A 24405-nucleotide genomic window follows, 5' to 3' on the forward strand; every position below is an offset into this window, starting at 1 on the left:
CAGGGGCCTACACCCGCTGACCAGGGCTGAAGTCCACCAGTGGGTGCCTTGGCTCCGGGAATGGTTGGCCCTAGGGAGCGTCTGGGCAGGGAAGGTGACCCAGGTGGTGTTCTGTGCATGAGGAGAGCTCTGAACCACATTCATTGTGGAAAGACGGCAGGTCCCCAAACTCAGACCCTACTGGGATGTGGCCTCAGTTAGACAGGCTCAAGAACAGAGGGCTGGAGCTGCCCTCTGGGGTTGCTTCCCCACAGGATCGTGGGAGCAGGTCTCTGCCCAGGGCCCCTCGCAGGCCCCAGAGCTCTGCAGGAGGCCATGGACAATGACCACCTCCTCTCTCCGAACCTCATGGTTCTCCCTCGTAAAATGGGCATGATGGAGCACAGAGCAGACCCACAGAAGCTGGTGCTCATTTCTTTGATTAACTAGGTGAGCCGGGCTGCCAGGTCCTGGGTTCACCTAGGGATTAAAACACAAACAGCCTTAGTAGAGGCTTCTCTTCTAATGTGATTAAAGTAAGTTAATGGATACCATTTTCTCCATTTTTGAATTTTTATGACTGTAAAAGCAAGACTTAGAAAGTGCTAACTGCATTTAACTCTGGAGCATGTGCGTTGAAGGCAAGAGCTCCTGGAAGTGATCCTTCCTTTGCAAATGTGTTTCTTCAGCTCTGCCATGAGGTGAAACAGTGCTTCATCTTGGGTTCACTGTAAAGAGCTGCAAGGCACCCAGGGGCTCTGCCTCCTGAGGGAGCTGCAAAACGTGCAACTGAGGCCAGGCCAATGGGCAGGCTGTCTCCAGACGACAGGCTAGAGGGCCAAACTCATAACAACCGCGATAACTAATATAGCAACAGCAAAAACTAACAGAGGGCTCAGTCTGTGCTGGGCTCTATTCTAAGCACTTTTCAAATTCTAACTCACTTAGTTCTTGTGACAACTCTTTGAGCTAATGCCTATATTGTCACCTTTATTTTACAGTGAAGAATGGAGGCACAGAGAACTTGAGCAAGTTGCTCAAGGTCACACAGCTAGTAACTGGGGGAACCAGGTTTCACAGTTGGCAGACTGGTCCAAAGGGCCCCCTGTGGAGATGTCTGCAGACAAGGCAGGACAATGGACAGAAGAGGCTGCTTCCCCTGGCCAGGTGCAGCAAAGGGGGGGTCGCTTCCCTTCAGCCATGAGGCCCTGAGACGCTGTCCATTTTTCCTCCTCCCACTGGTTTCATCTCCAGCCCTCAGAGCTCATGGCTCAGCACAGGACTCCTCGGGGCATTCCAGAGAGCTGGCTGCATAAAGCCAGTCCTGGCAGTGGCTGTGAGTCAGCCATGCTTTGATTGCTAACGGAATCATGTCACTGAAAATGTCCCAACTGCTGTAAGGATTCAGCCCCTGGGGTGGGCCTGGCCTTTGGAATCAGTTCTGGGCTGGTTTCAGGAATCACTCCTGGGCTCAAGCTCCTGGCTCCTCCTCCATGCTGGCTGCCAGGAGGGCTAACAGACTGGCTTTGTCTCCCGTCTTGGAGTTCTTGGGTGGTGAGTGGTAGGTGAGTGACACAGGAAGGGGAAAGGAGCCAAAGACAGAGAAAAGCAGGCACGGCATCCCCAGCAGCTTTGATTTGGGGTATATAAGAATTATATATTTTTAAAGATACCACCCATGTTTCATGCCTTGGACCAAGTGTTGTACTCATTTTATTCTTTTTTGTTGTTGTTCACATAATAAACCTTGAGACAATGTGACTATTATTATCCCCATTTTATGAAAAAGGAAACTGATTCTTAGAAGGTGAAGAATTTGCTGAAAGCCACTCAGCCAGCAGGTAGCAGAGCTGGACCTAAACCCAGGTCATAACCACCCCTGTGCCCTGCCCCTGTGGCCTGGGCCAGCTCTGCCTCCGGCTGCCCACCCAGCAGGGCCCGATTCCACAGAGCAGGTGGCCTGGGCTGGCTTTCTGGGGGCTGGAGAGTGGGAACCGTAGGCTCTCAGGCCAAACTGGAGGAGCGGGCATGTCTGCCCAAATCAAGTCGGGGAAATTGTATTTCCAGACGTAGTTCCTAGATGGTTTAATTGATCTGCCAACAACTATTTATTGGTGCAATGGCTCAGCAGAAGAGTCTGGCAGCCAGCCAGGTTTTCTGATATTGATGAAGGCCAGAGGGAGTTTTCCACCAAGATGACTGCAAGGACGCCCTCCCCTTGCCAGAGCTGTCTCCCAGTCTGTGCTGAACTCACAACCTTCTTGCTCATCTCCCATATGTGTCCTGGGTGGCGTGGCCCCTGCAGCCTTGCTGACATCTGGACTCTGCTCCCCGTCCCTCCTGACCAGGTCCAGGCCAGGTCTCCCCTTCACGTCCCTGCCCTATCATTCAGCCCTGACTCCAGTTCCCCGCCAGCCCTCAGCCCAGGGCTGTGTCCTCTGCATCCTCGGTTCAGCACTGATTTCTCCCCCGCCCACCCCATTCACTCACTTTCACGGCGGGGGTCTGCCTTCTTTCCACAGATGGATATGAAGTTCCTCAGGGCACGGAGGGGGACTCAGGAGGCACAGGTGGGGAGGTGGACACAGAAGGATTTAAAAATAGGATGCATTTTCTTCTTAAAGGTAAACTGCACATGGGCAGCAAATTCAAACACTACCAAAAGGTGTCCAGTGAAGCGCCACCGCCCACCACTCCCCGGCTCCTCCCCCTGCTGGCAGCCACCCCTGGCAGTCTCCCATGTGTCCTTGCGGAATTTTATGACAGACGCTTTACACAAATGTGACCACACTGCAAACACTGCTCTGCATCTCATTTTTCCCCCTTACTCTGTCTTGGCGATTGTTTAATATGATTAACATAGAGCTGCTTTGTTCTTTATTAGCAGCTACACGGGTTTCCATGGCATGGCTGTGTCATAATAGTGAGAGAAATTTACTTTGCCATTAGGCATCAGGTTTGTGGATAATATATACAAAGTGACTGGGCTAGTGCCTGATACAGAGTAGATACTAAAACATGTGGGTTTAAAATTGGTCAGTTATGACGTATACAGCTCCCATAGATTGGTACAATTACTTAGTGTTATTAAATGTGGAAATAGTTTTTGTTACTAAATTTGAGTCCAAGGGATTTCACACCAGGGAATATGTTGGCTTGGAAGGTTTTTGACTCTTTTCTCTTTAATATACATGATGGAAATGCCACCTGAGGTTCAACGGCCACTGTGAATTTGTTACAAACAAGCTGGTCGTGTATAGCCTTTACTACGAGCAGTTTCAAGGGTTTCCACCTAAACAGACGCCTGGCTCAAGTGTCTTGTAGCTCCCAGTGGTGACTTGCCTGGTGAGCGTGTCAGCAAGGATGTCCACACGGGCAGCGTCCCCGCCAGCTGTGCCCACGTGTAGAGTTAGTGGAGATGAGCTGCTGAGGTGGTGAGCAGGAGGTCAGCATCCGCCTCTGAACAGATGTTACTAGGCCTGGCCGTGCACGAGCTGCTACCTTTGGAAGAAAGGGAACGGGGAAAGGTGGCCAGTATCCACTTCTCAGGATCTGACAGAAGGGTGAGGGCAGCCCCAGGCACTGGGGCTGGAGCAGATGCCCTTCGGCAGCGGGTCCCAGACCCCATTTACAGGTGGGAGCTGAATGGGCCAGGAAGCTGGGAGGACTTGGGCAAAGTCACCTGCTAATTGAAACCCAGGCCTCCGACCCCCCTTGAAAACACACCTTGCCAGAAATGAGAGTGAGAATTCAATGCAGTTTATGGGTCTGCCTTGAAGAACCCTGATGCCCACGAGGGCAGACACCGGGTTCAGGAGGAGAGTCCTGTGTGTGGGTGGAGGGGCCTGAACGGCTTCCCAAGGAGCGGCCTCGGAGCTTGGGCAGGATTCAGATAGGTGTGTGTGGCCCCGGGCCCACATCCACCCAAGAAGACCCTCCTTGGCCTCTCAGTGCCTCCTCCCACATGCCGAGACCCTGGCGCTACGCTGGCTCAGGCTGTGGAACAACGGGGTTCAGCACATCAGAGACCAGAGACAGCTGGTCCCTCCACTTACTGCCCGGACTTCCTGGGCCTAAGTTTCCTGACTTCTCACACCCATAAAGTGGGCCTTCCCCATAGATTTGTCAGAAGCCAGTGCTTCTCACACCTTAACGTGCCTTCAGGTCAGCTGGGGGGTCTTGTTAGTGCAGATTCTGATTTAGTAGAGCTGGGTGGGGCCCCAGATTCTGCAGTTCTGACATAGGTCTTGGTTGGTGCTCACGATGCTGCCCGCTGAAGGTGGGGCAGAGGACAAGGCCTCCTTGTACCCGGGGCATGCCCCAGCCCTACCGTCTACCCACCTAACACCACTCCAATCTTGCAGCCACGTTAATCTGCTTATTCCTCCACGCCATGGTCTGTGCCGACCTCTTAACTGCAACTGGACGGCCTCCCCTGTCCCAGTGAGGCCCCCGGTTGCCTGGCCTGGCTCTGCCCACCACCTCTCCAGGCCGGCAGGGAGGGCGATTCCTGTGCCTTCTGCACCCCCTCCCTTTCCTGTCCAGCCCACTGCCCTCTTGTTCCTGTCCTCCCCACCTGCCACGTGACTCAGTTTACGTGTCCTGGAACCCAAGTTCTCACAGTTGCCAGCAAGGTCAACACAAGTAAATCCTCACTATTATCCATGAATTTCCCACGAGGGCCACTTTGTTTGGGAAGGGATTACCGCAAATAGAAATAGCTCTTCATGAAACAGTCATTGATTGAGCGTTTACAAAAGGCCAGACACTGTGCAGCCTGCTCAGGCCTCAGCTTACTCAAACCTCCACAGTCCGGTGCAGATGCTCGTGAGCTCCCCCTGCACTCATTTAACCCCCACGGGTGAGGAGCAGGTCCTGGCCTCCCAGTTCACAGGCAAGGGGACTGAGGCCAAGGGGGATGAAGAGGCCGCTCACGGCACATGCTTGGGAGGCAGCCACCTCCAGCACCAGTGCCCACGTCTCTGACTCCCCCGCCACACGGGGCACAGTGAGCAGGTACCGAAGCTGGTGCTGGCAGGCCCGTTTCAAACACCCTCAAACACAGAAGGGCCAAGTGCACACCCTCTCACCCCTGCCCTTCGGAACCCGGTGCCAATGCTGAGTAGGTGCTGCTTGGGGAAGCCATGACGAGAGCCAGCAGCTCTCCAGGAGGGCGTTTTAAATGGCCGGGAGAGCAAAGGGCCTGCTAGGCCGGCAGCAGCGTTGGTTGCCTGCGTCCGGAAAGCCGGGGGATCCCCCAGTCTCGTCCCGTGGTTGAGGCGAGGGGGCAGTTAGCGTGAGTTACGGCCTAGCCCAGACACTAATAAGGCTGCGTGTCTACAGCCCGCCGTAATTCAAGCTAAGGCTGAGCCGTTTAATAGCCCTTCTTCATCAGATCTTCCAGGACTCGGTGCCTCCTTAATGATTTATTTGCTTGGGATGAAATTAAGCCGAGACAGGCTGAGCTTGGAAAATACTGCTGTGCTGGCTTCCCACTTTTTATCTTTGCTGGAGGCCGCTTCTATAAATAGAGCCGCCAGCCCTGCTTTGTGACCCAACTGCTGGGAGCTCCAGTGCACACAGGCTTTCCCGCATTGGCCTCTGGGACCACACTTGATGGGGCACCTGCTGCCCCCCATCCGTGCCCCCCCAAGGTCAGTGACCGCGTCGGGGTGCAGCGAGGGACCAGAGCTGCCAGCACAGATATCGCCGTCCGAGCTTACGGTTGTTTCAGTGGAAGCATTTGAGTTGATCCACTTGGAGCCACAGCCGAGTTCCAGATCTCGCCTTGTTTATGGATGTTTCTTCTTCAAAATGCGTCTCCCGCGGACGTTCCGGGGCTGAGCCGACGTGCCTCTGGTGTTTAGCTACGTGGGTGATGGCTCTCTGCCTGATGTCTGGGCCTCATGAGGAGGGACATGTGGGGTCCTGTTCTTGTCCCCAAGGGTAGCTGCCCCTGGAGCGAGGGGCCAGAGTCACGGCGGAGGGCCAACTCACGGCACTCGCCCAGAGACCAAGCGCCACGAATGGGGTTGGGATGCTTGACTGGGGCTCCTCTGGAAGTCTGGAGCCCAGAAGACCCAAGTCTCGCCCCAGGAAAGGGGTGAGTGTGAGCTTGCTTGAGGACTGGGTGGGCCCAGGAGCGGGGGTGTGCTCAGGCAACCCTCCGCTGCCTCAGCCACACATCTGTCTCAGGGGTGCCCTGCCCAGCTGTTCCTGATACCGCCCGTGTTTTGTCTGTTCCCTCATAATTTGGGCGCCTCTGGGCATTAACTCATTGAGGCCCTGACCCCACCCCTGCACCCTGAAAGCTTCCAGCTCACTGTTAGCTGGCATGGCCTTGTTTTAAAGTCCTGAGGGTTGCCGATGGGCCCAGCGCTTCTCCTTCTCCGTGCGGGCAGAGGTTCCCACGTGTGCTCTGATTGGTGGCCTCTGGGTTGGACCCCCACCTGCTGGTTCCCTTAGCTATAGCAAGACCTGAAACTGGTCACTCAGCACACCTGTCTGCATATCAGCATCCCTCAGGGAGAGTGTGAAAAACACAGATTTTTGCTGTGCCCACGTGTTGAGTTGCAGGCGTGCTTGTGTGTGTGTGTGTGTGTGTGTGTGTGTGTGTGTGTTTGTTACATGCTTCCCAGGTGACCACATCTTCAGCCCAGCCCTGGCCGGAAGTCAGCTGTTGGGCATGCCTGGGGGAGGCTGCCAGGCTGGGTGGGTGCAGGGTCATGTGGAGAGGGGGTGCGGGTGGGTGAGCAGCAACGTCCCTGATTCCCAGGAACGCTTGTGCGGAAGCACAGCACCAGGCATCACGGGGCAGGGCTGCGGGTCTTGACTGGGTGGGGCCTGGGGGACCTGGAGACCGTGCGTGCAGCTCCAGTGCCGAGAAGACTGACTTTTGGTCCCCGCAGCCCCAGTACCGGGGTTGGGCGCCTTAACCCCTCGTTTCCTCCTGGGAACTCCCAGGGGGCCTCACGACTGGCTTGTGAGTGTCTAGGAAGCAGTGCCCACAGTGTGTCCCTCAGCCAGGGCTCTGGGAGGTATGTGTTCCTGCATGTCCACTTCCACACCCTCCGTCGAGGTGGCATAGGTAGGTAGTCAGGAGTCCCCCCGGGTGGCTGCCTCTCTTCCCTTCAGCGAGCACTGGACCTTCGTCCCCTTTGACCTTGTGTCCCAGCACCTGGCACGCGGTGAGCTCTCAGTTGGTGTGGATTGTGACTGAATGGGTGGAAAACCCCAGTCCACAGAGTGCGATGACAAACCGCCGCACACTCAGGTGGAAGGCAGGGCCCAGGTGCAGCACCCTCTTCCTGCAGCCTCGGCACAAGCAGAAAGTGTTCACGAGCTTCTCATGAAGCCTCAGGGAAGGCACTCTGGAGAGTTTCCTGTTAGCTCGGAGTAGTGCCTTGAAATCAGTCGCACCGTGGCCCACAGCCACTAATTTGATCTGCATGTAAAGAAGCCATTGCTTTTTCCACAACCACACACAGTCCTGTGCAGGCCAGTCTGCCCACTGGGGCGGGACAGGACAGTGAGGTCAGCCATGCATCCCTCACGTGGCGTCTGTGGGGGCCTGCACTGTGCAGGCCGGGACGGAAGCTGGGCTGCAGTGGTGAGCGGGACAGGCCCCGTTTCCCTCCCCGGAGCCCGCCGTCGGCTGGGGAACCACAGTCACGCTAGGGGCAGCTTTTCATCGGTCAGCCAGTCACTTGGCAGTTGTTTTTCTGGGCCTCCCCTATGTGCCAGGCACTGGGGATACTGTGACAACCATTCAGGAAGAGAGACAGACAACAACGGAAAAAACCCAAACAAATGCTATGGTCAATTTAGATACAGTTCAGTGTGATTTAAGAGAACAAAACTGGAGGAAATGATGGGGTGGGGGAGTGTCTTCAAGCTGTTGCCTTGGCCCCCTTTCTGGGGAGGGGACATGTGAGTGAGACCTACGTGATGAGGCGAGGCAGCCACAGAAGGACCTGGAGGCAGAGTGAGTCAGTGAGAGCCAGCCTGGGAGTCTGGGGCCAGCAGGGCAGCCAGCAAGGCTGGAGGGGGTGCCCGGGACAGTGAGGGCCGTGGGACTTAGGGGTCAGCAGGGGCTGCACACGGCCGTGCAGGCTGCGGCACTGCCTTCTACTCGTCACACTCAGCCACTGCACTGTTTTAGAAAGAGTCGAAAACTACCTTATTTTAAAGAAGCAATATTTGAAGTTCCTTTTCTGCTGGGACATATCTCCTGGTTTTGCAAAACGACATGTTGTTGGGACTGTGGTGAGGGTGGCCTTTAACGGAGGTGGATATTGCCATTTCCAGTTTGCAGATGGATTGACCGAGGCCCCGAGAGTTTGGGGGCCTTGCCCAGGTCACACTGTGAGTGGGAGAGCTGATTTGAGCCCCATCTTTTATCTCCACACCTTGTCACTGTCCCCTGACATGGCAGAGCCCTAATGCTCTGACGGGCCTCTGCTGGCCTGGATGGTCGTCACCTCCAGGCCAGGTAAGCCACCCAGGAGGGACATGGTGGGTTGAAGGCTGTGGTCTTCCTTGGCTTTTAAAGGTGTTTTGCCAAAATGGGTTTTCAGATATGTGTGAGTTGCAAAAGCATTCTCGACCTGAACTAATTCAATTTACCCAGAGTCTGATTTGGGGTGGAAAAGGGGGAGGAGATGGGATAAGTCTTTGAAAGAGCACTGGCCCCGGGGCTGGGAAGCCTGGCTCAGCCCAGTCCAGCGCGGCCACCCCCTGCATGGCCTTGGCTGAGCCGCCCTCCGTCTCTGTGCCTCTGTTTCTCCATCCAAGGAAGGAGGGAACTGGGCAAGGTGAACACGAAGGGTCTTCCTTATTCATTGGTATCAAATGTTGATAAACTGCACATCTGATTTTTTGGAATGACAACTACTTTAGTCTGCTGTGCTGTCCAATACAATAGCCTCTAGCCACTTGTAGTTATTTACATTTAAGTTGAAATTAACTAAAAGTAAGTTAAAAATTCAGTTCTTCAGTTGCACTAGCCACAGTCAAGTGCTCCACAGCCACAGGTCCCCAGCTTGAGTGGGGTGGGTGCAGGAAGAATATTCAGCGTGGATGCCCTGGAAACTCAGAGCATGTCAGAGTCCCTGGGAGGGGAGGGACTGGAAGGGCAGTGACAGGAGGTGTGCCAGGAAGTCAGAGAAGGAGGGACAGCAGGGTCCTGAACCCTGCTCTGGGAGAGGCAGCCTCAGTGGTGGAGACAGCAGCCCAGACCGCCCCAGTGCAGGCCGGGAGCAGCAACACCCTTGCCAGGTCCCCAGGGGAGGCCCTGAGCCCACTGGGCCTGCATCGCCTCCTGTGAAAGGAGAGGGCTAAGAAACAGGACAGTTGTGGACACGGACTGAAATCAGACCTGTGGGAGCCCTTTGTACACGGTCGGCCCGGACCGTCGTGCTGCGGTTGTTCCTTTTGACTTGTCATCAGAGGCTGTCCTCTGTCTGATCTGGAGGCACTGGAGTCCCCTTCCCTCTCTCCAGCTGGGCAGTAGGCTCTTCGGAGAAGAGGACGAGCATGTTCTCGCCGTGTCCCCCACAGCCCTGAACACGCAGGCCGCTTTCTGTCCACGCTGTCGAACCGCAGAGGAACAGAGCAGTGCTGGTGGCCGCCTGCAGGGCCACGCTGGCTCTGTTCCCTCTCCCCCGGGCCTGGCCGCCTTTCACCAGCAGGCCGCCGTGCTCCCAGATCGTTAAACACTCTCCATGTCCCTGACACATGTGTGCGTCTGGCTGGGTCTGGATATGGATGTCATTTTCTGAGCCCATGGCCCATCTCAGGCTCTGACCCCAGCCCCGCTGTGTAAACAAATCAAGGGCAGAGGTCAAAGGTCAGAGGTGGGCTTTGCCAGCATCTCACATGGGTGTTCGCTTGGCAGGAAGTAGCCCGGTGTCCAGTTTCATGATGCCGGTCCCTCCCCAGGCTGAAATCGGCTTTCATCTGAATTCCTGGGTGACATTTCTGGCTGACTTGGTGATGGATGGCCGGCTGCACACCAGCCTTGGATGGGCTCATTGCTCAGGGCTGGCTCTGGTTTCATGAAGTCCCCCTCCACAGACATACAGGACACGGAGAAGGGAGTTTGAATCCCTCCAGAGCCATCTTTCCCACCACAAAATCAGTGTGCTTCCCAACAAGACTCTTGATGAAGTCAGAGTGACCATTTGATGAACATTTCCTTGCCCCAGACTAAGTGCTTCATGTGTATGTGCAACTCCAGTACATCCGTTTGAGTGGTTTGTAATAACACCCTCATTTTATGGATGAAGAAACTGAGTCTGTGAGACTAAATGGTTGCAGGGACAAAACTGGAATTGGGACCCGAGTCTGTTTGATTCCCAGGTTCAAAGTCTCCCTTCCAGGATGTCCCAAAGGCCTCTTTTCTTGTCCCAGTATCTTCCCTCTGATCACGATGAACAGCAGCAAGGTTTTAAGTGCCCAAAATGAAATGTGGTATCCCTGCCTTCCTTGCTTAGTCTCAGTGTGATGGTCTGAATTTCTCTAGATATGAGTTCAAGGCCAGGTTTTGCTGAGTGGTGTGGCCAGCCACAGAACCCCCTTGAAACTCAGGTGCCTTTGATAGACAGTAAGGCCACCTTACACACCCAAGGTGCTCAGTGGGATTCCAGGCACACGGTGGTGTCCCTCAGCTCCTTTGGAAGGCCCATGGGAAACACGTTCCATGGTTTCTCGGAGGAGACACTGTGGTCCCCGTGCCACCCACCCCACCACCCCCAGTGGAGCCCTGATTGTGTCTCTCTTGGTCCCAGGTCATGTCCAGCAAAAGACGCCAGAAAGGCATCAGCCTCACCCGGGCCCCATGTTCTTAGCCTTCCGCCCTGAGAAATGCCACAGCTGTCTCTGCCCCTGGGCTGGGGAGGAGCATCTTGGTGGCACTCCTTTCTCTCGGCAGACCCAGGGTCATGTGCCCTCTGCGTGGCCCCCGCCCCAGTCCCAGCTGTTCAGAGCTTCCGTCACAAGAGCACGGCCCCCAGTCCCCAGACCAGCAGCTTCACCTCAGCAGGCAGACCTCACCGCCACTCTTTTGCCTGAGCTGTGTCCCCTGCCTGATGCCAGAGCCCCTTCCATCTGCCTGAAGCTGTCCTTTCTCAAGGCTCAGAGAAATGCCAACTTTGTTTTTAAAAGTCCTCTCTAGTCTTCTCGGTCCATATTGACAACTCTATTTTGAGCTGCTTGAGCACATTTAGGTGGATGGAGGGGGGTCGTGGGGCTTTATAACACAGCAAAGAGGACGGTACAGCTACCTTCTTAGTGCCTGACTGGTCCTAAAAAGGACATCTTTCTCTGTGGCTCCTCCTCGTTGGACTCTGCCCCCTGCTTACCTCTCCCTCCTCTGAACTCCAGAACCTTCTGGAGGTCCTGCAGAGGGCAAAGGCTCTGAAGTTAGGCAGAAAGCCAGGGTTTGAATCCTAGCTCTGCCATTCAAGGCTATGGGACTGTCTAGGCTTTCGCTTTGGTGTCATCATCTGTAAAATGTGGCTCATAATGGCTGTGCTGGAGGGTGTCAGAGAGAGGTCAGTGAGCCCATCAGGGTGAAAAGCCCAGCACATGCCCGAGGCCGCGCCTCACCGGAGGCAGCTCACATGGGCCTCTGCCGTCTTCCAGGCAGTAACAGTCTGTGACACAGCCCCGGGTAGACAGTGGGTGCACCATGGAGATTCCCTGTTTTTTTCAGTACTTTCTTTTGTGATGTTTCTCTGTTAAAAGCAGCCAGAGGCGTTTGAGGCTGAGAGCAGGAGCATGGTGCTTGCTCAGCTTCTGAGGGGGCCCCTCTGGCCCTCTCTCCTCCTCCCCACACCCCTGCCCTGGCCTCTCTGTGCCCTCCCCCATGCCGCCTGGGCGACTGCACCGGCCTATAAATCAAACCTGTCCCTGGAGACCTCTGACCCAAACCAGATGGCTGTACAACGCCAGTAGAGTAAGCTCAGTTTCCAACAATGCTTGACCCGGGGCCTCGGAGCTCCTTTAGGCAGCTGCCCTGTCAATCACTATCAATTGGTGACCCAGGCACTGGCAGCAGCTGGGGGCCATGACCTCCCAGAGATGCTTAGGGACTGTCTTAGAGACATTCCATTAGACCATATCAAGATCTCTTGAGGGTTGGTGGTGTCTTCTTTCTGTGCCACAGGCAGTAGCCTGGCCCAGTAGCCCAAGTTAGTATGCTCTGTACTCCGGTCTACCCCCTCTTCCTCCAGGAAATCTTCCCTGGCTACAGCAGCTGCTGGAGGCTTTGTAGCCTAGAATGTCTGACCCTCCACACATTCGTTTATATATTGTTCATTCTTTCTACAGATACTCACTGTGTATCCTCTGCCTGGGTCCATGGGGAAGCTTGGGCACTGCCCTTGCTACCAGGAGCTTCCCAAGGTAGCTTTGGTCATAGATAATTACGGGAGAGGGTAATAGGGGCTACAGCTGAGCAAGGGACCCAGAGCACCGTGAAAACTCAGAAGGTAGATGCGCTATAACCTTGGCATCCAGGACAACTTCCCAGAGAGGAGCACTTGAGCTGAATCTTAAAGGATGAGTTGCTGTTTGCCAACTAGAGGAGGGAGAGTGTGTTTCAGACACAAGTACAGCATGTAGCAGGTACAGGCTCAGGATGTGAAGCAGCTTGATAGATTCAGGGGCCTACAAATAAGAAAGCATGCTGGAAGTACACATGGAGAGTGAATGGGGATTAGAGGTATATTGGTATAAATTTGGTCTGATTTTTTATAACCCCAAATCCCTAATAATATAGGCTTAAACAATAATAGAGATTCATTTCTTATTTAAGACAAGTCTGGAAGCAGGCAGTTCAAGAATATTGTGGGACTCCATGAGGTGATTAGTGCCCCAGACTTCTTCTGCCTGCAGCTCTACCTTCCTTGTTTGTGACTTCCATTCCCAAAGGCACCTTCTGATCCAGAATGGCTGCCAGAGCTCCAGCCTTAGCACCCACATTCCAGGCAGTAGGATGGAAGAAGAGCTTGAGGGCACACTATCTCCCTTTAAAAAGATGTCTCAGAAATACCATACTATGCTTCTGCTTATAGCTCAATGGCCAAAAAAATATCATATATCACTCTTAGCTGTAAGGAAACTGAGAAATATAGTTCTAACCAATAGGTGCTGCCTAGAATACTGTTTGCAAAAGATCCTGAGGCTGCACCTTGCATCTGTGGAAAGAACACTGTGTTCAATTAATGATGCCTTCTTTCTTTGTGGGCACAGAGCCAACAGCATGCACTCCAGTGTTTGTCGTGCTGGTCTACGGCCAGAGGGTCCTCTCTCCAGGGAGTCCCAAGGTGTTTGACGCAGTTCCTGCAAACAGTGTCAGGCATATGGCCAGCCACTTTCCAGACCCCCAACACTGAGCAGAACTGTAGGTGAAGGATTTCTTGGTTTTCTGCAGTCTGGTTTTGTTTCTGATCTATGGCCTCTTTAGTGTGTCTGTTGCCCTTCCGCAAGCCTGAAGTCTGCAGAACAGTCTGTGTGGTTAGAGCGTGGACTAGGAAGACAAGAAGGAAATACAGTGTCACTAAGGTGGCTGCAGCTGCATCTCCCAGTGAGAGGTTTCCCAGAATGTAATAATGCAGAAAGAATTTGAGGAAAGTTCTGATCCATTTTATTTTCACAGCTGGAAATGCATTGTCTCTTGGTTTAATTTCACACCTGCTGTGGGTCAGAGCCCCAGTTTCCTTAGCTGTGAAACAGGACTAGGACTATCTGCCTTAAGGGGTTATTGAGAGGATCACAGGAAATAAGAGTGGGCAGAGCAGGGATGAGACACAGAGGGGAGCAATTAGGAGCACAGGCTCTTGGCTCAACTGTCTGGGTTCCAGTCCTGGTTGTGCTGCTGATTGCTGTGTGACCTTGCACATGTTACTGAACCTCTCTGTTCCTTTGTCTTCTTATCTGTGAAACAGGATGATAACAGCCCTGGCTCATGTGGCTCAGTGGATTGAGTACCAGCCTGCCAACCGAAGGGTCACTGGTTCAATTTCTGGTCAGGACACATGCCTGGGTTTTGGGCCAGGTCCCCAGTAGGGGGCATGCAAGAGGCAACCACACATTGGTGTTTCTCTCCCTCTCTTTCTCCCTCCTTTCCCTTCTGTCTAAAAATAAATTTAAAATCTTAAAAAAAAAGAAAAGGGTTGATAATAATAGTACTTACCTTGTAGGGCTATTGCAAGGCTCACACACATGATAATATACATAAAGGGCTTAGACCCCAGCGTCTGGTACGTGCATATAAGAGGGACTGGCTCTGAAGAGCACCGTCTTCGGTGTCAGGCAGGCCTGAGCTATGACTCTGGGTACAGTACCCTCTGGAACCCAACTACCTCATTTGTAAAACAAAAATAATATGACCTGCCTTGAAGAGTGAGGATTAGTGAAAGAGTAACTGTAAAATGACACATAGGATATACTCCATACATTGGAACTATGATGAAGATTATGATAATGATACTGTGTGTTCCAGGCTCCATTATTAGATCCTTTACCACATCAGAACACTATGGGGAAACTGAGGCACAGGGACTTGCCTAAAGTCAGATGGCCTGTGGAAACAAAAAGCTGAGCATTGTCCTTCTGGGCCGACTGACCCAGAGCCAAGCAGACCCTAGGTTTACAAGGGGAAGGGCTGAGGGTAGAGGTCTCCCCGAGCTCTCGGGGCAGCTGAGGTGGTGTGCAGCACAGAGGACCGTGACTTCCATGCTCCTGTAGTCAAATTTGCACACAGGACCCTGACCTTCACTCAGAGGGTGAGCTCTCTGGGCCTGTCAGAAGGAGGAAGACTGCCCTCATGGGGCTCATGGGGCAGGCAGTGTGGTCCGCAGTGCGACTGGCAGGGCAGCAGATGCAGAGGCTGACGGGGCAGGGATGAGGCGGGCATGGGGCTCACAGCTGCAGATTGGAGACTTCAGCCTGCCTGTAGGTTGTGGGAGCCACAGGAGGTGGGCGGGGGCTGGAGGATCGCGATGAAAGCCATGCTTTCAGAGGATTCCAGTTAGTGGAGGGGTGGGAGGCACCCTGGACTATGTGCAGACAAGACTGGAGAAAAGTGGGAAGCAGGCAGGTTACATCAGGCGGCAACCCAGAAGGGACCGAGCAAGAGGCAAAAAGTTCAGGGTGTGCTGGTGAAACCCCCAGTTTGGGGGTCCCAACAGTGTCAGGCACTGATAGCTGCTTTACATCCATGACCTTGTTTGATCCTCAGATTGTCCTAGGAAGGGAGTGTGATGTCCCCAGTTTTTGGATGAGGAAGCAGAGGCTCCAGAAGTGGGTCCAAAGCCAAGTTTCAAGCCTCAGAGCCCTGAACTCCCCACTTGCCCACCAGGGCCGATCTGGGTGTGGGGGTGAAGGTGGGGGGCGGGGGGAATGGCGAGTATCTGAGAAGTTGCCTCCTTCTGTGCTTATAACTTTAAAGGATAGGCTTTTCTTTAGGAAGCAAAAGTTCAGTTGTGCTCAGTGAGCAGGAAAATGGAAGTGACCCCGGAGCAAGGATTTAAAGCCCCAGTGGACGTTCAGGCAGCACCCAGTATGATAGCTGGGTCCCTGGCGTCAGTGATAAATGCTCTGCGCATGTAGGGTGGGAGCCGGCCCACTGGGGCCCCCCTGCTCTCGGATTCCAGCTGGACCCGAGACTCCATCCAAGTCTCTCTTGGACAGGGTCCAGCAGCTGCCCACCCACTTCCCCTGCACTGCAGAGGCTGCTAGTGCCAGCTTCCAGGGCAGGCGTCACCAGTGTTACATGGGGACACACAAAAGGGCACAAAGTCACGTCTGCCACACAAATCCACACAACGCAACAATAATGCTAGGAGCCTGCACCCCAAGCAGGTTACGGAGAGTCATTCTAGGTGACAGGAGAAGGGAATTTCAGGCTTCTCTCTGTGCTTCCCAAAACAGCTCGCACAAAAAGATATCATTGTGAAAAGTCCTAGGTTCTTCAGCCACCCCTATTTCCTAGCAGACTCTTGGGTGCCCACACTCCTTCTCCTTGGCCCCCCTGGTTTCAGAGCCACTGTCGCGGGCAGTTGCCCTGTTGCTCCCACACTGTGGTGGCGTCTCTCAGTCTCTCACTCTGTTCCCTTCCAGGCTGCAGGTGGCCACTGAGCCAGGTGCAGGTACAAACTGAGCATTCCCTTTGGGAGTTCCCTTAGCCCCCCGGGGCACAGGGCTCAGTGGATGAATGCCCCCAACTGCCCAGCCTCCAGGGGGGCAGCTCTGATGTGTGTTCTGCACGCTGCTCAGAGGGTCCTGCACAAACGGGCCCGTCACTCCCAGAGTGTCGGCTCAGCAACGCACCCTTTCTTGTCTCCCTTCCCTGTGGTACTCTCCCCTCTGCCTCACTTTTATTCCCTGAGATCACCTTTCCCCAGAACTACCTGCACTCAAAGCCTCGCCTCAGGAGAACCGCAGGAAGACAGGCCCACCGTCACCAACTTCTCATAGCGCTCCCTGGACACGTTCGAGGCGTACACAGGCACATCTGTATCCATACCTAAAGACTGATTTCTTGATTCATATCTTGTTCCCTTTATGCTTGTCTTATTCCATCCACACAGTACATTTACTGAGTAGTTCAAAACAATCCCTGAAGGGGACCACACTACACCCACCATTCTGAACCTCGCATCTTTCACGACGGGATTCCGGGTGCCAGTCAGTGCACCTAGGGGCCGTTCCTGGCAGCCTCCACCCTGCCACACCCCCCAAGGGTGGGACTAACCCTAGCTGGAGGTACCAGTCCTCAGGGAGGGGGGTGTGTGAGGAGTCCTTGTGCTCACCCAGCAGGTCAGCATTTACGTAACCAAACACTGACTAAGCCTTCTCCACATCCCCCAGCAGGCCAGACCTGGGTGGAGCTTTGTGGCCACAAAGAAGGGCTGACACGGTCCCACTCATACATCCAGCAGGAATAGACTAACGCAGTAGGGGCCCCCGGGCCCTATGGACCTCAGAAAGGGGACAGAGAGCATTCAGGGGACACAGGTGTCGAGTGAAGGAGGGTTCTGCAGAGGGAGGGACCTCTGCCAAGTAGGTGGAACCTGAAGGGGCAGGGCAGGCCCTGAGGACAGCAGGAGCCACGGCTGGCCACGTGACAGAGGGCGTGGGGAGGGGGGGACCTGAGCAGATACGGTGTTTCTGCCCACTCAGCCTACCGTTTTTCTCGATCGCAAAGAATTTTTTTTATCACAGACTTTCACAGACTTGTGTCTGCCGGCAGCCCAGGGTCAACAACCAGATGAGATGATGGATGCATCTGAACAGAAGCCAGTTATCTTTGAAAAACCAATTTTCAGGGATTTCACAGAAACATTTCGAGAATTCGTGGGTGTTGACGGCTCTGTCTCTAACAAGCGGGTGGCCTTGGGAAAGTCACTTTAGAGCCTCCCTTGAATTTTTTTTTATTCTTCCTTAAAGCAGCTGGTCAAATCTAGGTGTGTCTACTTATGAGGAGTGGGAATAGACTTGGATGATGCTGGCAACCTACCCCTTTTTCCTGTCCCTGCCCCACTTCTAGACTGTTAATAAATGTAGGCAAATACTGAGCAAAACACTTTTCGTTCGTGTCCTCTTTTCCTCCCCCCTCCGTTCCTCTCCCTCCCTTCTTCCCCCCTCCCTCCCTCCATTCCCTGCCTCCCAGGTTGGAAATATACATTAGGGTCAGCACAGAATTTAAACCCCAACTCTACCATCATATGACCTTGGGCAAATACTTTTTAAAATTTATTTATTCTGCACATATTAGTTGAGAACCTATTATGTGCCAAGCACTGTTGCACACAGTGGGGTTACACAGCAGGGACAAAACAGACAAAAACCCCTGTTCTTATGAAGTTTATGTTTCGGTAGATACAGGGAGACAATCAATCAATAAACACATAGTGAAATGTTAGCCGGCAATACGTGTTATGGGACAAAATAAAGCACTGAAGGGGCTAGAGCGAGTTGGCGGAAGCTGGAATTCGCCATCTGAAATAAGGTTGGTTGAGGATGGCCTTGCTGAGAAAATGACATCTGAGCAAAGAACTTGAAAGAGGAGAGGGAAAGGGCCATATGGGTATATCTGGAAAGGGCCCTCCAGGCACAAGTTAAAGCAAGTGCAAAGGCCCTGAGGCACATGTGCTCACACCAGCGGGCAAAGGGAAGAGGAACAGGGGATGCAGGCACAGAGGAACTGGGCATGGGGGGTGGGCAGACCCAGTATCACGTTTGGCCTTCTCCCTGAGTGAGGTGGAGAGTCACTGCAGAGTCTTGGGGAGAGGAGTGGCATGGTTCGCCTTGGGTTTTAGCAGGATCACTTCAACTGTGGTCTTGGGAGTAAACTGTAGGGGGGCCAGGGTAGGAGCCGGCAGGCCAGCCAGGAGGCTATTTGTTGGGTAGCAGTCAAGGCAATGAGAAGTAGCCGGATGCTGGATCTATTCTACAAGTGGGGCCAACAGGTGTGCTGTCAGTGGTGAGAGTAAGAGGAGAGCAGTGAGTCGAGGATGATCTCCTGGTCTGGGGCCCAGCAACTGGGAGGACAGAGGTGCCGTTCACCGAGATGAGCAAAGACTGGTGGTGATGGGAACTGGACTTTGGGATGTGGAGGCGGACATAGCCATTGGGCATCCAAGGGGAGGTGCTGACCAGGCAGCTGGAGGGGGTGTGGAGGATCGGCCCCACACACCGAGGGTCTTTGTAACCACAACACAGTGTGAAGTCTCTGGGGAATGAATGTGGTTACTGAAGGGAAGTGGTCCCAGGACTAAGCCCATGGGCACTGTAATGCTTAGAAACCAAGCCTCAGTTTCTCCTTCCAAAATGAGAATTAAAAGCCCCACCCACCTCAGAAGGGCTGTTGTGGAGGTTATGTGAGACAGTACAGGTAGAGCCTTTAGTAATAAACGGCACAGAGTAAGGTCCCATGAACACGAGTTGTCAGTAATGATAGAAATTATTGTCTCAACAAGCATAATGCCTCTGACAAGTGCTTTTCAACACTTACATCCTCTTTCTATTATTTCTGACCATAGAAAGTATCCTGAGCCATGAGGTGGGCATAATGATCCTCATCTGGCCAGCGAGGAACCTGGGCTCAGAGAGTTAAAGGGCTGCCAGCTCTCCACCACATGCTAACGACAGCACTGGGGCTCCAGCGGAGACCCCAGGCCCTGCTGCTTCTCTGATCTGCCTGACACGGCCTCTCGCTGCTGACAGATGACTTAATTAAGTAGAGCAGGACCGTGGATGCCGGCTTCGCTCCGGACAAGCCCCAGTGGCATTGCTCACGGCGGGTGGCCCCAGGGGCCCAGGTTCACGCTAAACGGCAAGGAACTTGGGCAGAAATCTACAGAGATGATGACAGGGCAGGGTGACCTCCTTTTATCCCACAACTTCCTTTGTTAAAGCGGATGAGGAGGGAGAGCTCTTTCGCTATCAGCTCTATCCAGCAAATCCTGCCTTAACCGGAGCTGGCTCTGCCCTGGCTACCGCTTTTCTTAGTCGGCACAGCATCCAACCCAGCAGCAAACAAACCCTGGAAGAAGTTGTGAGCCTAGAGTTGCAGGCATGGGGGTGGGAAGCCCTGGGTTGGCTTCGAGTCTGGCTGAGCTGGGTTCAAATCTCAGTGTCCATTACCTGCAGCTGGGACACCTGGTGCAAGTTACCGCCCCTCTTTGAGCTTCAGCTTTCTCTTCCGAAAGATGGGAGGGGAATCCTTTCTGGGTTCACAGTATTGTTTATGGACTCCAAATAACCAATGGAGAGTGAATGGCATACAACAGAACTTGACAGATAAATGGTATTATTAGCATGATTCGAAAACAAAAGGACTACTCCTGGGGTGAAATCACCTTAGTTTCAACCAAAACCCTTTCTCCTTCATTCACCACATGTACCATTCTTGACCCTCAACAGTCGTGAGGTATTGATTAGAACTTGCTACATTTAAGGCCTTCCTCGTTGATACAGCCAGCAGCTCTGTGTGCCCCTGTGCAGCCAGGTCCTGTCCCACAAGCTGGCTCTCTGGAGGAAAGGCTGGCATGGGGACTCAGTCTCCTGCTGAGGTATGTGTGGTAAACACATACCCTGGCCCCCCTCCTGATTCTCGCAGCATCTCCAAGGGCCTTCCAAGCTTGCTGATTGTAGCTGAAGCCTTCCGCTCTCAGCATGCTGGAATGGGGAGAGCAGGAGGGAAACAGTCTGGGTACGCAGCCTGGCACTACCTTGCACAGCAGGCAGAGAGAGGAGGCAGTGCCTCCTTCCACTGGAAGGAGCCCCTTCTGCTTGCCAGTGTACCCCCTCTAGTGTATTGACTCCTTCACCCATGCTCCACTGCAGAGAGGGGCTGCACTCCCCATTTTAAGAGGCTCAGAGAGGTAAAACAACATGCCCAAGATCACACAGCTGTTTCCAGGCCAGTCTGATGGATGCTTGAGCCTGGGTGCTTTCTCCTCTGCCTCCCTCCCTCAGCCTTGCCCAGAGAGGGCTGTGGACGATACTGCGATACTGCGGCTGCTGTCCTGCAGACAGGCTGCAGTGGGGGCTCTGGACAGGAGGTGGGGGAGGTGCTGAGCCTGACCTGCCTGGAGATGAAAGGTGCCAGGATCACCACTCAGGGAGGGAAAGAGGAGGCAGAAAGTTCGGCAGCCCGGTGATGTCGGAACATTTGCAGGCATCACGCAGGGAGATGAAGCTCTTCCCCTTCATAATATCTGTAGAGAGAAATCAGGGCTTCTTGGAACTTGATCCTAAAAATGCCGCTGGATGCAATGATGACAACAACGATGATAAAATACATAGTGATGCCATATGTGGTGGTAAACACTTTACATTTCATAAATCTTCCCGGCAAATCTGCCGCAGTTACTTCCGTTTCTATTTTGTGGATGAGGTAATCAGGGCTCAGAGAGATCACTGAACTTGCCCAAGATCACCCAGCTAATAATGGGCAGAATCAGGACCCCAGCCCCAGTGTGCCTCATTCCAAAAACGTGCTCATGCTGCTGTACTAACCGAGGTGTAACTCGATTCATCAGAACATTTGATCTTAGGTGACAAAGGGGAGGCCCAGAGGGGTTAAGCTGGGCTCAGGGCCCGCAGTGGATTAGTCACAGCTGGGGAAACTTCCGGATCTCCAGAGCCACCTCAGCACTGTGCCCTGCTGGAGAGGGACCGTGTGCCAACTGCAGGGCCTGGCTGTGTGCTCCCTTGCTCCCTTCTCCCACGTGCATATTTACCACACATACGTAGATATGTTTACGAGCATCTCAACCTCTTCAAGAGGCTCAGAATGGAAGCCCAGGGTCATCCTACCAGCTAGGTATGAAGAGCCATGTGCACCCTCCCTCGGCCTCCCGGAGTCTGAGCCATGCCTTGCTAAACTCTTAGCAAACAGCCCCCTCCCCTGAGACCACATAAACCTCCTGCGTGACCTTGGGCAAGTCTCTGCCATGTTCAGAGCCTCAGTTTCCTTTTCTGAGAGGTGGGCACTATCGGTACCTCCCCCCAGGGATGGACAGGAGGCTCTAGTGTGATGGTGTCTATAAAAAACCCTGCCAGATGCCTGGCATGCAGCCCACGCTGGCCTGGCCTGGGTCCCTTTTGTTAGTGGTAGGTGGGCATGCTCACTCTATTCTAGAACAGTGTTTGAGGCAGCCTTGCTTTGGGGACCAGTTGGAGCACTGTAGTCACCCTCTGTGGATGGACACAGCTCCTGTCCATCCTTTCCTCTGGCTCCCAGCGCAGCCCTGTCAGGCTGACCGGCATTGCCTGCCCCTCCTCCCTCCCTAGGAGCCTGGTTGGTGCTGTACCTCTAGCCCCCAGCAACATGGGGGGAGGAAGGCAGCAACAGAGGACGTGGGGGCCTTGGCACAGAAATGCACGGGGTGCCAGGTGCGAGGGTGATGTCGCAGCCCCCATAGCGCCCCTGGACAGGATTGCTTCTGCAGCCTTTGGAGTCGGTGGAGGGCATGTTCAGGAAGGGATTTCCGGGCTACTCTGAGGCGGAAAATTTGAGACTGTAAGCTCCTCAACAGCTGTGTCCTCTGTATTGTTTGGGCCTCTGCCTGGAGCACCATGGCTACGGGATGAATACAAATGCATAATGGAAGAGGCTGGCCTGGGGCTCAGAACAGACTTACTCAGTCCTCGCTCCCCCACCTGCTCCTTTCCCGCTCCCCTGGGGCTTTACTGGGACTTGATGTTGTCAAAACCCATATAAATCCAAGTGTCATCTGCCTCCATCGTCTGCAAGGCCCCAGACATTCCCACTTTTCTCTGTGAGTGCGAGGAATGGGTGAGGAAGGCCGCGCCTACCCAAACTTTCTGAGAAGCAGCTGGGACCTGGAATGTGGGCATGGCTCCGGACCCTCTGTGCCTTGTCCCCTGGAATGACTTAGGTCATCTGCCCCAGTGCTTTCTGCTGAAGCGCCTGGGCCTCTTCTAAATCCCCCCGTTCTCTGAAATGGAAAGTGCAGCCACGCAGAAATGTATGGGACTGGGGACAAGGGGCCTGACAGGGTGGACCGGGCACTGTGGGCAGAGGGATGTCACCCAAATCAAAACAGACCAGGACCAGGCGGGGCATTAGTAGAGGTCTTGGGTCCAAACTGGTGGGCAGCTGAGAGACCTCTTCCAGCAAGACCAGGCTGAGTCCGGGCCTGGATTTAGGAAGCCAGAAGAAGACCACAGAGGGGGTAGAAATAACATCCAAGACAGAAGAACTAAGGGCACTTTCCGCCTCAGCCAGAAGCTTCTTAGAAGCTTCCCTCTGAAAGAGGAGCCAAACCTGGGATGTGTGACTACTCAGGGCCCCAGGAGGAAGCAGTTAAATGGGCTAATGGACGGCAAGTGATTTTAGTGACCAAGAGAGGTGGATTGGATGATGGACAGCCAGGGCCTCTCTTCACACAGGTTATAGCGGGACCTTGCCCCCTTTTATCAGGCCCTCACGCTCCTTTTGATGCATCTCTGTTCGTTTCAGCCAACTGAGCAGCCAGCTCACATAGTCCTATCTGGGGGAGCTTGTGAATCTCTGTCACCAAGTATACTGCTGGGCCTGCTCTCCCTGTCCTGCCAGCTGGATTTATTTCTGAGACCTTAGAAGAGAACTTGACCCCTGGCTGGGCGGCTCAGCTGGCTGGAGCACCGTCCTGTCCACCAAAAAGGCTGCAGGTTGGACCCTCAGAGCACACTCTAGGAGGTGACCAATCGGTGTTTCTCTCTCATGTGGATCTTTCTCTCTCCCTGACCCCCCTCTCTCTAAAGTCAATAATAGTAATAATAATGATGATGATAATGATAACAATAATAGTATACCCTCAGGTGAGAATTTAAAAAACTTTTTTAAAAAGAGGACTTTATAGGAATTCCTGAGGGGTCCCATCTTTTTGCACTATGCCACATTTCCTAGGATATGGAGACTACTGGGGTGTGTACTTCCATACTTCGTATTATCGCTCTTTTAGCTTGCACTGCTCACACAAACATATTAAAATATACAGCTTCCTACACTAAATTCAGTGAAAGTATAACTGTCAGTTGATTTGTGTTAAGTTGCAGTTGAGTTCGTGATATAATGCTCTTTTATTTTTAGTAGATAACTAATTAAACATGTATAAACTTGGCAACGTTTTTCCAGTAATTTTTGAACCAATACATTCACCTCAGATCTCCAACATTCTCTAAGACTTTTGGAAAACTGGTTGTGCGGAGCCTTGCGCATGGAGCACCCCAGGCTGGAGCAGGCCCACCATCGTCTTCCCTCTCTCTGGGTCAGCGGCATCAGCGTCTGGCCGACCTTGCTGTCCCTGGGCCCCCTGTCTTTCACCCAGTGTCTTTGGTCCATGGCTTTCAGACTCATCACCCTGAAACCAGTTCTCTTTGTTCCATCCTTTCTTGACCATCTGTGTTAGTGGCTGGAACCAGGCCAGACCACTTGGCCTGCATGGGTGGGGGGCTCTCTGTCACCAGCTGCCAACCCCCATGTGGCCTAATGTCTCTCCACCCTAACATAAGCCATCCCTGAAGTCAGACCAGGCCTCTCTTGGCCCTTGGACCCACCATGCTTATTTCTCCATCTTCACCATTGACCCTGATCTAACCCACCCCGAGAATGGGAAGGGCCTGGGTGATTCTTTCCCAGGCTTTCCAACAGCAGAAACTGTGGTACCGAGGTTGCCACGGTTCTCTCCAAAGACACGATTCCCCCAGTTTTGATCCTTTCTTGGGAATACCTGCTATGGCCTCTTCACTTTGACTTTCTGCTTGTCTCCCATGGAGAATGGCCTCCCCTCTTTTAAATGAGGGTGGGTGGACTCAGAAATCAGTAGGTAGTTCTACTTTGGAGGAGGGACCAGATGGAGAGCTGGGATGTAGCTGGTGCCACGGGACAGAAGGCCAGCGGGGCTC

The 24405-nt window shown here is 53.6% G+C and overlaps 1 protein-coding gene across 2 annotated transcripts in view; it reads left to right on the top strand.

Moving 5' to 3' along the window:
• Window positions 1-24405, top strand: part of SPSB4 (splA/ryanodine receptor domain and SOCS box containing 4) — a 69384-nt gene that overhangs the window by 16345 nt on the left and 28634 nt on the right. The window contains exon 1 of one of the 2 annotated variants that reach the window (XR_006784924.1): window positions 5554-6082. The exons of the other annotated variant lie outside the window; for it this stretch is intronic. The gene's annotated coding sequence lies outside the window, so the exon portion shown is untranslated. Of the gene's footprint in view, window positions 1-5553; window positions 6083-24405 lie in introns of those variants that run through there. 2 annotated transcript variants of the gene reach the window in all.

Source organism: Phyllostomus hastatus, unplaced genomic scaffold (genome assembly GCF_019186645.2).
Source record: "Phyllostomus hastatus isolate PE091 unplaced genomic scaffold, TTU_PhHast_1.1 phas_contig_16, whole genome shotgun sequence".
NCBI lineage: Eukaryota > Metazoa > Chordata > Mammalia > Chiroptera > Phyllostomidae > Phyllostomus > Phyllostomus hastatus.